Consider the following 15,001-nt stretch of genomic DNA (forward strand, 5'->3'; position numbering starts at 1 on the left):
CTACATTTACACAAGCAGTACAATTTGCGTTAAGGAGTTTGATTACGTGGTAACCTGACCTGATCGCAACACAAAATCAACGATTTCTGCGCTAACTCGAGACATTATGGGATTATATTCAACAAAGTACATACATAAAGCATCACTGGGTAAACCTGCCAATTTCTACTAACAGCTAAACTATACATCATCTATTATAAAATACAGATCTGAAAAGCAACATCATTTTAGCCCCTCAATCACAGATGCTGATTAATAGCCACCTTAATTCTCATTTAGCTATGAATTTGAAAATGTGTCCAAATAACTGAGCGGAGCCCTAGCTGTCCATCTGCTACATGTTTAAGTAATGAAAGCTTATAAATTAATTTCATGTTCAGGGCAGCCTATAAATGGCAGCCTCTCCCTGTGCACATGGTATTACTATGTGTAATTAAGAGGGTGGGGCGTCACAGGCAGGGCAATATATTCATTCACTGACACTACACACACCCAGGCTCACATGGGCATCAAAAACTGGAAAGCAGGAGCTTGTTTTTCATAACCTAGAAGAGGTGTAATTCCCCAGCTGACCTAAAAATAATTCCAACAAACTAGAGGCAACTGACAAGATTATACAAGGCTACAAATCCATAAATCAATTAAATGAACACCTCACTTTTGAGATAAGATTAACCAATACCTTAAAATATTAAAGATTTACAAATGTACACAATATATACCGTGATTGGACCATATCCAAAACAGTGTTCATCATTAACACACGATTGAACAGATGATTGCATGACAAACACACAAAGACTGCTGTGAAATACTGACTACATCTCTATCATTTAAATGTGACACCCACTCAATAATAGAATATCCACTTTTAATGGTGGCTCTGTGCTCCCCGACATAAGCAGTTGATGTGGATCTGCATATTTGTATTTCACGTTCCTTTAAATCTGCACCAATCGTGAAATACCTGTATGTGTGGGCCAGCTCAAAGACCACATTTATAGGCAAAGCTCTTGACCACTCCAACTTAGGGGGGCAAGCAAGAGGGCAGAAATATATGTAGGGGCACAAATGCTGGGACAAGGAAACAAGTAGAAGTGGAGAACATAATATGTGAGAGCAAGATAACATGGACACATCAATATTACACATTAATAAGTGCTTGTCCAAAATATTAATGCAATAACAATTCATGGGCTGTAAACATACAGTATATACATTATTTCAACATCATCATTTGGTACGGCAAAAGGGCCACATGGACACTGGCTCTTGTACCATATCTGGAAAAAGATACAGATTGCTCTACACTTTAAGCTGGAATCATATTTACTTCACTTAAAGAAAAAAGCAAAGAAAAGGGTATTGAAAATATAAGGTGGGCGAAACCTGTAACCATTTGGTAAAGGCAATGTTGTGTTTTATCCTATTATATAGCATGGTCTCACTTTCTCTACAGGATGACAAAGATTATGATTCCCAAAAGAAAGACATGTGCATCAATCATCACTAAAGTGTGTGCTTTCTATCATATAATACCTCTAGCCCTACAGTCTTTGCCAAGTAGCCCCCTCGTTGTAACTTTGCAAAGTGTGACGGGCATAGTTGTAGCTAATGCATACCTGCACTATACTGCTGGACTTGTGGCCTGTGCCTGGAAATGTAGAAACTCCCTTTCTATTACAAAACCAGAAGTAGGAAAAGCACAAACAATAAAATCATTCAGAAGCCAGGTGTCTCGTCACACTACGTAAAACGTGTCGTAAAACTAGCTTAATCCCGGCACTCGAAGAAAAAGATCAAATGCAAGCTTAGTAGGTGCCAGCACTAACCCGCTGGTATTTATTCACAACAACAATGTTAAAAGCACAGTGGAAGAAGCAAATCGGTACAATCTTATACTAAAATTAAATGACTGCACGATCAGCAAAGAAAATCTACAAGATAATTGATGAATATTTAAAGTAACTGTCCTTGGCTTGGGTAATAATGATCCTTGGTCACACACACATAGCTTATAATTAAACTATATGTGCTTCTTAAAAGCAAAGCTGGTAAATAAGTTGAAGTAACTGAAACCTAGAATCCTTTTTCTTGCTTAAAGAGCAGCTTATCTAATGCTGATAACAATCACGGACTGTATGCCAACATAAAGACATCTCTGAGCCTTCTTGAGTGATGGGGGTGGAATGGAGGAGTTGAATGACTGAGCTGATCAACAATAAAAGCTCAGGCTGGCTGTATCCAGATTCTCAAGACATTGTAAAAGTGAAACCTGAGGTTTATTTGATCAGAATTCCCTTTTCTCTCTCACTAAAAAAAGACTGGCTTGCTGCTTTAACCGTTTTGCTGCCAGCGATGCACATGCTATACAATATGTTGCTGTTTCATCTAGCCTTGATGTGCTTTAACAGCACTTTATAAACATCACTACAATTAAACTCTAGAATTGAGTGAGTGGAGTTATCACCAAATTCTCTCCATTTTCCAAGCTGTGATCTATGCCTGGTGATTACCGGGAATTATACAACAGGAAGGATCCTTATTTTAGTTATATTTCATTAAGATAGCAAGTCTTACCTAGTTCTGTCGATGTGAGCAAAAGCCAGAAAATAAATCGAAATCCTTTTTCAGAATAAATATCCCAAGGCTCGCCAGTTAAATTAGAATGGACTTTACACTATCGGATTCGCAAACATACCTTTCTGTTTTTTACCCTGCTAAATATATTCACACTTGTCCGCACTATGCCTTTAACTATCTTCACCATTTCGGATACTCCTTACTCTCTGTGTCTGTTACACGCCCCACAATCTCTGCCTGACTCACACTCCTCACCCACCTTTTTGACAACCTCAAACAACTCTTTTACACTGTCGAAACCAGTTACTATCTGGCTCTGGCACTCTGTGAAGCAGACACACTCTGAACCCCCTCACAATCTCTCTGTGATGCTCTGATGCATCACTCACTTTATAATGCTCATATGCACTTTTTACATACTCTCTATTTCTCTCTCACATTGCTTCTGTGCCTCACTAAAATCACAAAACAATCTGTATCTCACTTCTTACCTCTCTCTGCCCCTTCTCAGACACTCAAACTCTCCATCCCCAATCTGAAATTCTTCTGTGTCTGTGTCTTTTGGTGCCTCTCACTGCCTCTTCATTTACACCCAAAGGCTCAATAAATCACTAATTTTTAAATTTCCTGATCCCCTTATACTTATTCTATTAATCTCTACAGGGTTGTCATACTCTTACTCTCTAACCATACCTCAATCTTCCTCTCACGTTTCTCCAGTGCGTCTTTCACACCTCCAATCTTTTTCAATACTTCTCACACTTTCTCCTTATGCCTCTCAGTCTTCTAGATCCTCTCTCAATTTCCTTAGATCTTTGGCTCCTCTCCCGCTTGGATCACTACGTGCACACCATTTTCTTGTTTTGCAGAGTAAAAAGGGCTCTCTCCCCAGAAGCACTCCTCCTCCTCTGAAACATCCTCCATCTCAGGTAAACGCTCCTCCCAAACCCATGCTGAGAATGGATTTCCTCCCTTCTAAGCCAGCCCCTGTCACACCTCCAATTCAGAATCCTGCCCTTCACTGTCTCATTTACATACCAGGTGCATTGTCTGCGCTCCCTCCCCCCCTCCTTTGCCCTCTGTTCTCTCATTCCATTATCTCTCTCCCTTTTCAATACAAAGTGACAAATATCAGTTGAACCCACGTGTAGCAAGACGGACTTGAATGCCCTCAAACACACTAATGCAATAAACACCTGCCAAACATTGGTGCATTTTTACTACCTTGTGCTTTAATCTGCTATCTACAGAACTGGACTTCGAACTTTGTCACACTGGCAGTGTAGGGGTTAAACTTTATGATTTCTAGTGTGCTTACGTAGGCAGTCCTTCTAAGACCAAAGTGAACTGAGGCTGGTGGCATGTTTAATAGGTTAGATTAGGGGTGCACAAACTTTTTCCCCTGCGCCCCCCTGCTGGCGGTCACCCCACCCCCGCGCCCCCCCTCACCTCGGTTCCAGCATCATGTCACGTTGCCATAGCAACGTGACGTCACATGGCGACGCGTGTGGAGCCAAGGTAAGTAAAGGTTTACAGAGGCCCTGCAGCTCCTCCGGCACTTAATTTAAGTGCCTTCAGGAAGCGCGCCCCCGGCAGGCAGTCTTGCGCCCCGCTGGGTTAGATGTAGCCGATTGATACCTTTAAAGAAAAAACATCGGACAAGTATCAGTACTGTATTTCAAAAAGGTTTGAAATTATGAAGCCATCATTAGTGAAACCGAGAAACATGAATTGCTGATATACTTGTGTAGCCCTGTTTCCCCCCTTCTCTGGGAAATTTTAGTCCACGCTATTTGTGTGGTGCACTACCTGTAGGGAGCAGGAGATCTTGAGCTGTCTGCGTTGTTGTTGAGACAGGCTTTTGGGTTCTAATAAGGTAGTTTTTCTCGGGTACTCAGCGCCTCCAGCTGTAGTGGGATCCAGGGTGCTCCGGAATATCAGCCCCCACCACAGCATTCTTCTCCCCCCCTGTCCAATGACTGACACTCAGACAGGGGAATATAGTAGAACCAGGATCCTTTATTAACACCATGGTATACAGCCATTACAACTCTTTCTACAGTGCGGTACGGTCTTTGAAGTCCCAGACTTCGAGGGTGCCTACCCTGATAGTAGGGGCAATGAGTCTTGATGTTCCCAAAGGCCTGCGCCTGTGGTGGACCAGCTCATCCTCGCAATGGGAGAGACTAACATCCCCTGCTCTCTTCTTTCTCTCCAGAGCAAGACTGAAGACTACATTTGGATACTCCCCTGATTAGGGTTCAGAGGGGGTGGGCTCAGGGCCTAGACCTATACTGATAGGCTTACCCAGGCCATGAGTCACCACCTCACCTCTGTCCATCACAGAGGAGCCTGCAGGGGGGACAAAAGCCCACTCATTAACCTGTTAATGCCCTGAACTAATTAGGGACTGACATAGCAGGGGGAAAGACAGGTAGAATAGACATACCATGTTACACTTGAATTCAGCAGACCACAGAGAAAGGAAAATGTCAAATGTATCAGTATGCAAACAAGTCAAACTAAAACATAAATGGTGATAAAATCTTCCTGTTACACCAAGAAAAATTCTCTGCTTGCTCGCCCCCCCCCCCCACCTTCCCTTCTCCCCATTACAAATGTAGATTCCTGCACTTTCAACGTGAAAAAGGAAAATACAGAACAAGTCAGTCAAAACAATAAAAAAATTATAATTACCCCAACCAAACAATAAGAAATTATAAAGATATATACTTTACACGAATGAAACAATTTTATAAAACAACCTAAATCATCTTTAATAACCTGAACTCTTTGCCACTTGGGAGATATACGCCGTGTTCATCAAGTGCACTTCCAGTATTTTGACATTATGTTCATTATATTTTAGTGTTTCTAGGTTTGTAAGTTCAAGAAAATCTATTTTTCAGGCTTTATAGGCTTTGCTTTGAGCATAATAACACCACTGTGTAACAAATATTGTCTGAATTTACATGAGTGATTCTCATCCCACAATTCTACATTTTTTTTTCAATAGCTCATCGCATATTGCCTTTCCTACAAATATGTGAAAATATGTGAGTGATGTAAATTATTTATTTTTTAATTAATTGTTAAGGATTTAGTAATTTTTCAATACATTTGTTACATACTTACATAGCAGATGAGGTTGAAAAAAGACATGTGTCCATCAAGTTCAACCTGTGCTAAATTTAGACAACAGATACTTTATCCTATATCTATACTTACAGTATATTGATGCAGAGGAAGGCAAACAAAAAACCCCAGAGTCATATCATCCAATGATATCTCACGAGGGAAAATAAATTCCTTCCTGACTCTTAGAATTGGCAATCAGATTAATAACTAGATCAACATCCTTCTCATGTTTACTTATTTGGTATATCCCTGTATACCTTTCCTTTCTAAAAAGATGTCCAACCTTTTATTGAACAAATCTTTTGTATCTGCCATCACAGTTTCCATGGGTAAGGAATTCCACATGTTAACTGCCCTTACTGTAAATAGCCCTTTCCTTTGTTGCTGGTGAAATCTCCTTTCCTCCAACCGTAAGGGATGACCCCGAGTCCTTTGTATTGTCCTTGGGATAAATAGTTCTTTCAAATCTCCTTGTACTGTCCCCAAATATATTTGATATAGTTATCATATCCCCTCTTAGACGCCTCTTTTCTAATGTAAGTAAATCTAATGTAGCTAGCATCTCCTCATAAATTAGATTGTCCATCCCCTTTATTAATTTGGTGGTTCTTCTCTGCACTCTCTCTAGTTCCAGAATGTCTTTTCTAAGGAGTGGTTCCCAAAATTGTACTCCATATTCAAGGTGTGGTCTTACTGCTTTGTAAAGAGGCATAATAATGTTGACTTCCCTTCCATCCATTGCTCGTTTAATTCAAGATAAGATCTTGTTTGTAATTTGCAGCTACTGCATGACTTTGGGCACTATTGCTAAGCCTGCTGTCTACCAGCACTCCTAAATCCTTCTCCATCAAGTATTCCCCAATCTATCCCCATTTAATTTGTAATTCGCCTGTTAATTCTTGCTTCCCAAATGCATAACCTTACATTTATCTGTATTAAACCTCATCTGCCATTTACCTGCCCAAGTTTCCAGTCTCTCCAAGTCTTTCTAGAGATCAATTACATCCTGCTCTGATTCTACTACCTTACACAATTTAGTGTCATCAGCAAAGATGGAGACTTTGCTCTCTATACCAACCTCTAGGTCATTAATAAACAAGTTAAAAAGAAGGGCTCCAGGTATTGATCCCTGAGGTACTCCACTCACCACTTTAGCCCAACCAGAACCCAACCCTCTGTTGTCTGTCCTTTAACCAGTTTTCCATCCAGGTGCATATATTTTTACTGAGTCCAATTTACTTGATTTTGAACAACAACCTCTTCTGTGGAACCGTATCAAAAGCCTTTGCAAAATCTAAGTAGACCACATCAACAGCATTACCTTGGTCTAATTTCCTACTTACCTCCTCAAAGAAACAAATAAGGTTAGTTTGGCATGATCTATCCTTCATAAATCCATGCCGACTATTACGAATAATTTTGTTTCCCATTAGGTATTCCTGAATATTATCCCGTATTAAACCTTCAAGTACAGTAGTTTCCCCACTATTGAAGTCAGACTCACAGGTCTGTAATTCCCCGGCTGTGGTTCTGAGCCTGTGGAAATGGAGTCCTTGAATATTAAATGTATTGCTTTGGCTATTACTGAATTTAGCTCCTCAAGAATTCTTGCATGTATACCATCGGGGCATGGTGCCATATTTACTTAAATTTTATCAAGCCACCTATGAACTTCTTCCTCAGTTAACCAATTGTTCATTAATATGGAGGTTGTGGCTTCCTCCTGTGGCGCTACTATTGAACTTGATTCTTCCCTGGTAAACACAGAGGCAAAGAACTTGTTTAATACCTCTGCTTTTTCCCTTATCTCCAATAATCTTCCTGTCCATCTCACACTGAAAGGGTCCTATATTTTCTTTTCTGTTTTTTTTTTGTTATTAAGGTACTTAAAGAAATGTTTAGAGTTGATCTTACTTTCTATTGCAATCCTTTTTTCATAATCCATTTTTGCTAATTTAATTGCCCTTTTGCAATTTTTGTTACATTCCTTATAATTCTGATACGATGTCTCCGTTCCTTGTGACTTCAAGAATCTAAACGCCTTCCTCTTCTTGTCCATTTCCTCCCCTACCTGTTTATTTAGCCACATTGGTTTTGACTTACTTCTTTTATACTTATTACCCATGGGTATACACTGATGAGTGTGCTTTTCTAACAATGTTTTAAAGACTGCCCATTTATCGTCTACATTTTTTCCTGCAAAAACATCATCCCAATTTATTCCTTGTAGATTTGTCCTCACTTTATTAAAATCTGCCTTTCTAAAGTTTAAGGTCTTTGTTGAACCCAAGTTATACCTATGCTCCACTACGCAGAATAAGAGTAAGGAGGGCCCACCTTACATGGGTTACAACTGACCTTATAGCTCTCTACCATTTAAGGCATGCCATGTGGGTAAGCTACAAAGTAACTGGCACTACCAAGGACCTTAATCACTACAGATGCCTGCGGAACATGTGCACAAGGCAAACTGTGCTACTCTGACAATCTTCACTAGAATACATGAAACCCAGCTAACTTCTGGAAGGTTATCAACAATATATTCCAGCCTTCTACCATCAACAACCAAGTAATATCACGAAGGAGGATATTAATCTGACAAATCCCACTGACATTGCATTCAATGATTACTTTGTGGGGTGTATTACTTACTTATTAGCGAAACGCAACCCAAACCACAAACCTCATTCTGAGAGTACCCCTATAGCTTCACCCTCTCCCAACACTGCTCACAATTTTCAATTTGTCCCACTATCCAAAGAGGAGATTACACAAGCACTCCTCAAATTAAAACTAAGCAGCCAATGTGGACCTGACTTATTGCAATCTAAGTTCCAAAGACTTGATGCGCCAGCCATTGCCAAACCAATTGCTTCCATAGTCAACTCTATTCTGTCTGCAGGCCAAATCCCTAAGACATGGAAAACTGCCGGAGTTGTCACAATCTTCAAAAGTGGGGACAAAAACACTGTCTCAAACTACAGGCCAATCTCTCTTCTCCCAATACTATCCAAAGTCATGGAAAAATGTGTTCCTTTCCAATTAAGCGATTACTATACCAAGACAAATTTCCCTAGCCAATTCCAATCTGGCTGTCACCCCAAACACTCCACGGTAACAACCCTGCTAAAAGTTTGCAATGAAATCCAGTATGGAATGGAACAACTCACTGGTGCAATATTCCTAGATTTTGTAAAGGCTTTTGATACTGTTGATCATGTAATCTTGCTTAACAAACTCCAGTACTCTGGAATAGAGAAGCATGCTTTAAACTGGTTTCATTCCTACCTATCAGGTATAATCCCAACATGTGTCTATCTCAGGCTCTAACTCCAACCCCTTGGATATCACCTGTGGTGTCACACAAGACTCTGTTCTGGGGCCCCTACTCTTCTCAGTGTTCATCAATGATCTTCCTACTGCTTCAATACACATGTATGCAGGTGACACAATCTTATATGCACACAGCCCTGGCCTCTCTGAACTTCAACACATACTTCAATCTGATTTTTAGAGACCTGAAAATTGGATTTTCCAAAACAAACTGATTTTAAACACCGTAACAATGGTATTTGGGACCCAGGCTACATTTTTAAAACTTCCAATGACTGAGCTTCAGATCAGAACCAACGCTAATACCACCCTAAGTCCTGTTACTAGTTTTAAATACTTGGGCATATGGTTTGACTCCCACTTAACATTTGGGATGCACATTGATACCCCGACATCCAAAACTTATGCAAAACTAGGTGTACTTTACAGGAACAAATCATCCCTAAGTCTGCTGGTCACATACATAGCTACATAGTAGATGAGGTTGAAAAAAGACGTAGGTCCATCAAGTTCAACCTATGCTAAAATTAGACAACAGATACTTTATCCTATATCTATACTTACTTATTGATCCAGAGGAAGGCAAACAAAAAAACCCAGAGTCATATCATAAAATGTTATCTCATAAGGGGAAAAATAAATTCCTTCCTGACTCCAAGAATTGTCAATCGGATTAATCCCTGGATCAACATCCTTCCCATGTATACTTATTTGGTATATCCCTGTATACCTTTCCCATCTAAAAAGATGTCCAACCTTTTTTTGAACAAATCTATTGTATCTGCCATCACAGTCTCCATGGGTAATGAATTCCACATTTTAACTGCCCTTACTGTAAAGAGCCCTTTCCTTTGTTGCTGGTGAAATCTCCTTTCCACCAACCTTAAGAGATGGCCCTGAGTCCTTTGTACTGCCCGTGGGATGAAGAGTTCGTTTAAAAGCTTCTTGTACTGTCCCAGAATATATTTGTATATAGTTATCATATCCCCTCTTAGACGCCTCTTTTCTAATGTAAATAAATCTAATTTAGCTAGCCTCTCCTCATAAGTTAGATTGTCCATCCCCTTTATTAATTTGGTGGGTCTTCTCTGCACTCTCTCTAGTTCCATAATGTCTTTTCTTAGGATTGGTGCCCAAAATTGTACTCCATATTCAAGGTGTGGTCTTACTAATGCTTTGTAAAGGGGCATAATTATGTTTACTTCCCTGCCTGTTTGATGCAAGATAAGATCTTGTTTGCCTTTGCAGCTACTGCATGACTTTGGGTACTATTACTAAGCCTGCTGTCTACAAGCACTCCTAAATCCGTCTCCATCAAGGATTCCCCCAATATATCTCCATTTTATTTGTAAGTCGCCTTGTTATTCTTGCATCCCAAATGCATAACCTTACATTTATCTGTATTAAACCTCATCTGCCATTTACCTGCCCACGTTTCCAGTCTCTCCAAGTCCTTCTGAAGAGAAAGCGTATCACACAGCAGATGCTAATGCCAATTATCGACTATGGGGACTAGGAGTTCCTCAATAATTTGGGTCTTATAATTGTCTTTAAGCACCCAAAAAAACAGTTTCCTTTTGTTTTAATGCTAATCTCATTGCCCCAGTCTATGTCTGGATAATTAATATCACCCATTATGCAAACATGACCCAGTTTTGATTCCTTCTCCATTTGAAAAAGTATTTTGGCTTCCTATATCTCACAGGTATTTGGTGGATTATAGCATATCCCTACAAACATTTTCTTTATACATTTACCTCCACTGTTAATTTCTATCCAGAAGGCCTCTACATTTTCATCATTCCCTTCATAAACATCATCCCTTTTAATAGGTTTTGGATCCGGCTTAACATATAAGCATACTCCACCTCCTCTCCATTTGCTCGATCCTTTGTGGTTGTAAGGTCATTGCCTTAATTTCCCCCTCCTCCATTCTGCCCTGTTTTCTTTGTCACCTAAATGGTCCATAGTTTGGAATGTACAGCAGCATGAAAATATCCCAGTACTGTACTGTGTGTGTGTGTCAAATTCAGAGACAGGGGAAGGCACTGTAGGCGAGGCCTGGCTCTGAGCTATAGGAATCAGGACATGCCTCCCAATCACTGCCATGACGCTGTGTTTCTCACTTACATTTGTACTGTATTACACAGCACGTGTGCCCTGCCTAGCAGGCAGATGCCGGACATTCCTGATGTGCTCTCCCTGTTCATACAACTTTCAAGGGTGAAAAATCAAGTATAAACTTAATGTAACAGTCGCATCTCTGCATATATTTTCACTTCTATTTTTTTTAAAGAGATCTTGAGCTGAATTTTTTTTATTGTAAAAGTCCAATAAGATTTTGCAGTTGTAAAGCCAAGTGTCTTAACTACAAAATTTGGACAAAATGTACAAATTTGTGTATCAAGGATTAGCTTGTCTGTGGCAATCTTATTAAAACTAAATGCCCTCAAGTTGTGGGGGAAGGGCATATTACCACATTCCTTCTAGTAGGAGGGCTTATGAAAACAGCAGAGGAGGAGGGAGGAGGCTCAACATTCCATGTAAATAAATATGCTAGTGTTCAGACCTGTGGAGCCCTGTGCACTTCCAACTCCCACAGTTCCCTCTATTCAAAGACTGAAGCTCTTTATAATGCAGGCTCAGACTCCTGTCAGTGCTTTGTGGTTAGAATGAGCCCCCCCCCCCCCCCCCCCCCCAATCACTATAACCCTCAAGAGGACAATACTGTAGCTTCCCTACTGGTTATTAGCAAGATTAGGGATCAGCCTCATTATTTTCACTAATGAGAATGGACAAAACGAGAGGTAACTCTCAATGTATTACTTCCTGGTAAAACATTTTATAAATGAATAAATAAATAATATATGGCATCACCTTTAATTATATAAAGGACACCTTTATAGCATCATCTAATGTAACATGTATTCACAAATACACAGTATTGATATAGGTATTTATATAGGTATTGCTCTTTTATTTGAGTACATACAGTGCTTCATAGTGGCCTGCCAACAGGGGGTTTCCTAGACCAACCTGGGTCCCAATTCTCTTAGACAGGCTCCAGTCACTAACCACTTTCCAGCCCCATTGGGCCTTCCATACCACAGTCCAGCATCACATGGCCCAGGAAATTGTACCCTCTATGGTACAAATGACTAATTAGGTACAATACTAAGCTTCACAAAAACATTAGGTTATTTATCAAAGTTGACTTGACTAAAAAAAAAAAACAGATTTATAATAAATAAAAAAAAAAAATCTTTTAAATAATATTACTGTCAATTATATACTGTTCTTCCATAAATCTGATGTAGATCTGATCTTGATAAAGTGCTCTGTGTAGCCCGAAACATGTTGGTAGGGTAATGCCTTGCTTTTTTTCAATCCATGACTATTAAATCTTTTTAGGATAACGCACTTTCTTCCTAATTTTTCTTGTTTGGATGATTCCGATTGTGCTCTGCCACTTCTCTCTTCTATCTGCATAAATCTGATGCTACTGTTAACAATAGTTTTGGACCAATTAAAACTTTGATAAATAATACAATCACTGTTTTAAAATGAATGTAAAATATAAGAAAGTGGTGATTACTCTATAATGTCACGACTTGGCCTGATCTAGTTCACAGGTTTAGGCTGTCTATTAGTTAAGGGTTGAGATTTTCAGACCGGCTCATTTACAGTTAGTCTCACCAATTCTTAGGCTGGGGCCATGGTACCACAGACCGTGCGGAGGCGTCCGCACGCTGAGCGAACAGACTGCCTTAAGGCAGTGTTCGCGTCCATGTGACGTGCAGGCGTGCGTTGCACAAGAAATCAGTTCTAACTGATTTCTTGGCGCGACAGGCCGGTCACGGTTCGCCCTCTCCGTGACGCCCCTAGGAACGCCACCCACGACCTGTCCATCATGGCCAGGGAAAGCACCCGCTTACCTCACAGCCTCCATACGGGCGAAGACACCATGGCTCCAGCCTTAGCATCAACATTCTAATAGACTTGTATTGAGTTTCACTCAGACTTCAGAACTTTTCCATTAAAATTACTTCTTGTGGTCCAGAACCTCACAATCTCTCTGATTTAAATCCTTTCAATTCTAAGTTAAACTAGCAATACTACATTCCTCACTTTTCTTCTTTTTATATGAAGACATGTGACAATGTATAATTCTACATTCTTACCTGAGGCCAGGTCCCCGCTGGCTACTGCAGCGCCCGCTGTTGGGGACGCTGCAGGGACAATAGCCGCTGCACAATGGGACCGGGCCCGCTGCGAGGGGGGGGGAGGGGCGCTGCACTCCTGCTCGCAAGAGAATTGTGATCAGGAGTCGCGACGGAGCGCTAAGCCACGCCCCCCAGCGGTTCAGCCAATGAGGGCGAACCTGTCGGGTGACATCACGGATGCGCCCCCGTCACGCCCCCCCCCCCGTCTTTTGGTCTGCAGCTCCGGAGACCGGAGAATCGACTGCACGCACCGCCAGGCTCGCATGCAGCGGAGGTACTGGGGCCTCAGCCTAAGATGGCAAATCATTTGGTGCCTACTAAGGCCGCGTCCATACTCTACACGACAAGAACAAAAGGCCGTTCCTCTATGAGTTGAGTGAAGTGCGACAGCGCTCACAATTTTAGAGACAATATTTTTTATTTGATTGAGTGACGGCCGGGTCACGTGAGCGGTTCAGCCAATGAAAGCGAACCGCTCACGTGAAGTCACGGCCACGTCTCCCACATCATACCAAATCCCACAGGCCACGGACCGCGTGAAGCCATGTGCTCCTTTGTAAGCGCCAACTATATCCGAGGCCTAATACGTAACATTATCTATTGTTACAGTTTTCAGCTCACACGGCTGGGAATATTGACAACAAATTATCCCAAACAGGAAAGTCTTGCAAAGATCTTGCACTGCTTGACCTAACACCTGCTAAAGAAATCAAAGGATGCTTTAAAACTCATTAAAAATGATGCTAAGAGTTTATTTTATTTTTTTACAATGCAGTAGGTATTATCTAATACTACAGATTGATTTATTAAATAAAGTAAAACACATACTATGTCACATGTTTTGCTGCTTTAAGGATAGCAAGTGATTACAACCAGTACTCCGTACCAGCTTTAAGGGAGCAATCCAAGACGGCGAAAAAAAAAAAAAATTATAATAATTATATACACATATATATATACAGTCATGTGAAAAAGAAAGTACACACTCTTTGAATTCTATGGTTTTACATATCAGGACATAATAACAATCATCTGTTCCTTAGCAGGTCTTAAAATTACAAATACAACCTCAGATGAACAACAACAAATGACATATTCATGTCTTTTCACTTGAAAAAGACCTACTAAGGTCGAAACGGTCATTGTGTATGGCGCAATAAAATTGAACTTTTAAAATCTGTGGAGCGCTGGATCCTTCCATTTATTCAAGATTGTAACCGGTATCCTTTGAACAAGCAGCACCGGTAAAACTTTATGTATATGATTATGGTGTGCAGCATATAACTAATTTTGTACTAAAGCTAGGAAACACCACATATACTGTAGAAGCCTCATTACAGGCATGCATTTTAAACACACACGTTGCCACATTAAGATTAAGCATCGCTTAACCAGCACCTGTGATCACGTTATTTGCCCGTGTGGTTTTATTAAGTGGGTAAACAGACTGCACATAGAGAAAGGATGGCAGGACACCGTTCTCCTACAGTATATAGGGGGAGCCGACAGTTGCAAAAAAATTTTTTTGACCTAAACATCCCCTGTTGTGGCCCTTTGTACCACTTTCTTCTTTCTCATCCCACTTTAATTTTCCTTGAGGGTATAAATACTGACATAGTTTTGAAGTATTAACGTGTTTATACTATTCCTGGTTACATTTTAACAGCTCCATGCGCTTCCTCTGGTTATTTACAACAGGTAGTCTTGCCCTCTGGGGTGAACTT

At 40.5% G+C, this 15,001-nt stretch overlaps 1 protein-coding gene across 18 annotated transcripts in view; it reads right to left on the minus strand.

Moving 5' to 3' along the window:
* ARHGAP32 (Rho GTPase activating protein 32) overlaps positions 1–15,001 on the minus strand; it is a 516,520-nt gene that overhangs the window by 77,941 nt on the left and 423,578 nt on the right. Inside the window, exon 1 of one of the 18 annotated variants that reach the window (XM_075603332.1) lies at positions 3,277–3,610. The exons of 16 other annotated variants lie outside the window; for them this stretch is intronic. The gene's annotated coding sequence lies outside the window, so the exon portion shown is untranslated. Of the gene's footprint in view, positions 1–2,580; positions 3,202–3,276; positions 3,611–15,001 lie in introns of those variants that run through there. One more of the 18 variants, XM_075603333.1, reaches the window with a different exon arrangement.

Source organism: Ascaphus truei, chromosome 6 (assembly GCF_040206685.1).
Source record: "Ascaphus truei isolate aAscTru1 chromosome 6, aAscTru1.hap1, whole genome shotgun sequence".
Lineage (NCBI taxonomy): Eukaryota > Metazoa > Chordata > Amphibia > Anura > Ascaphidae > Ascaphus > Ascaphus truei.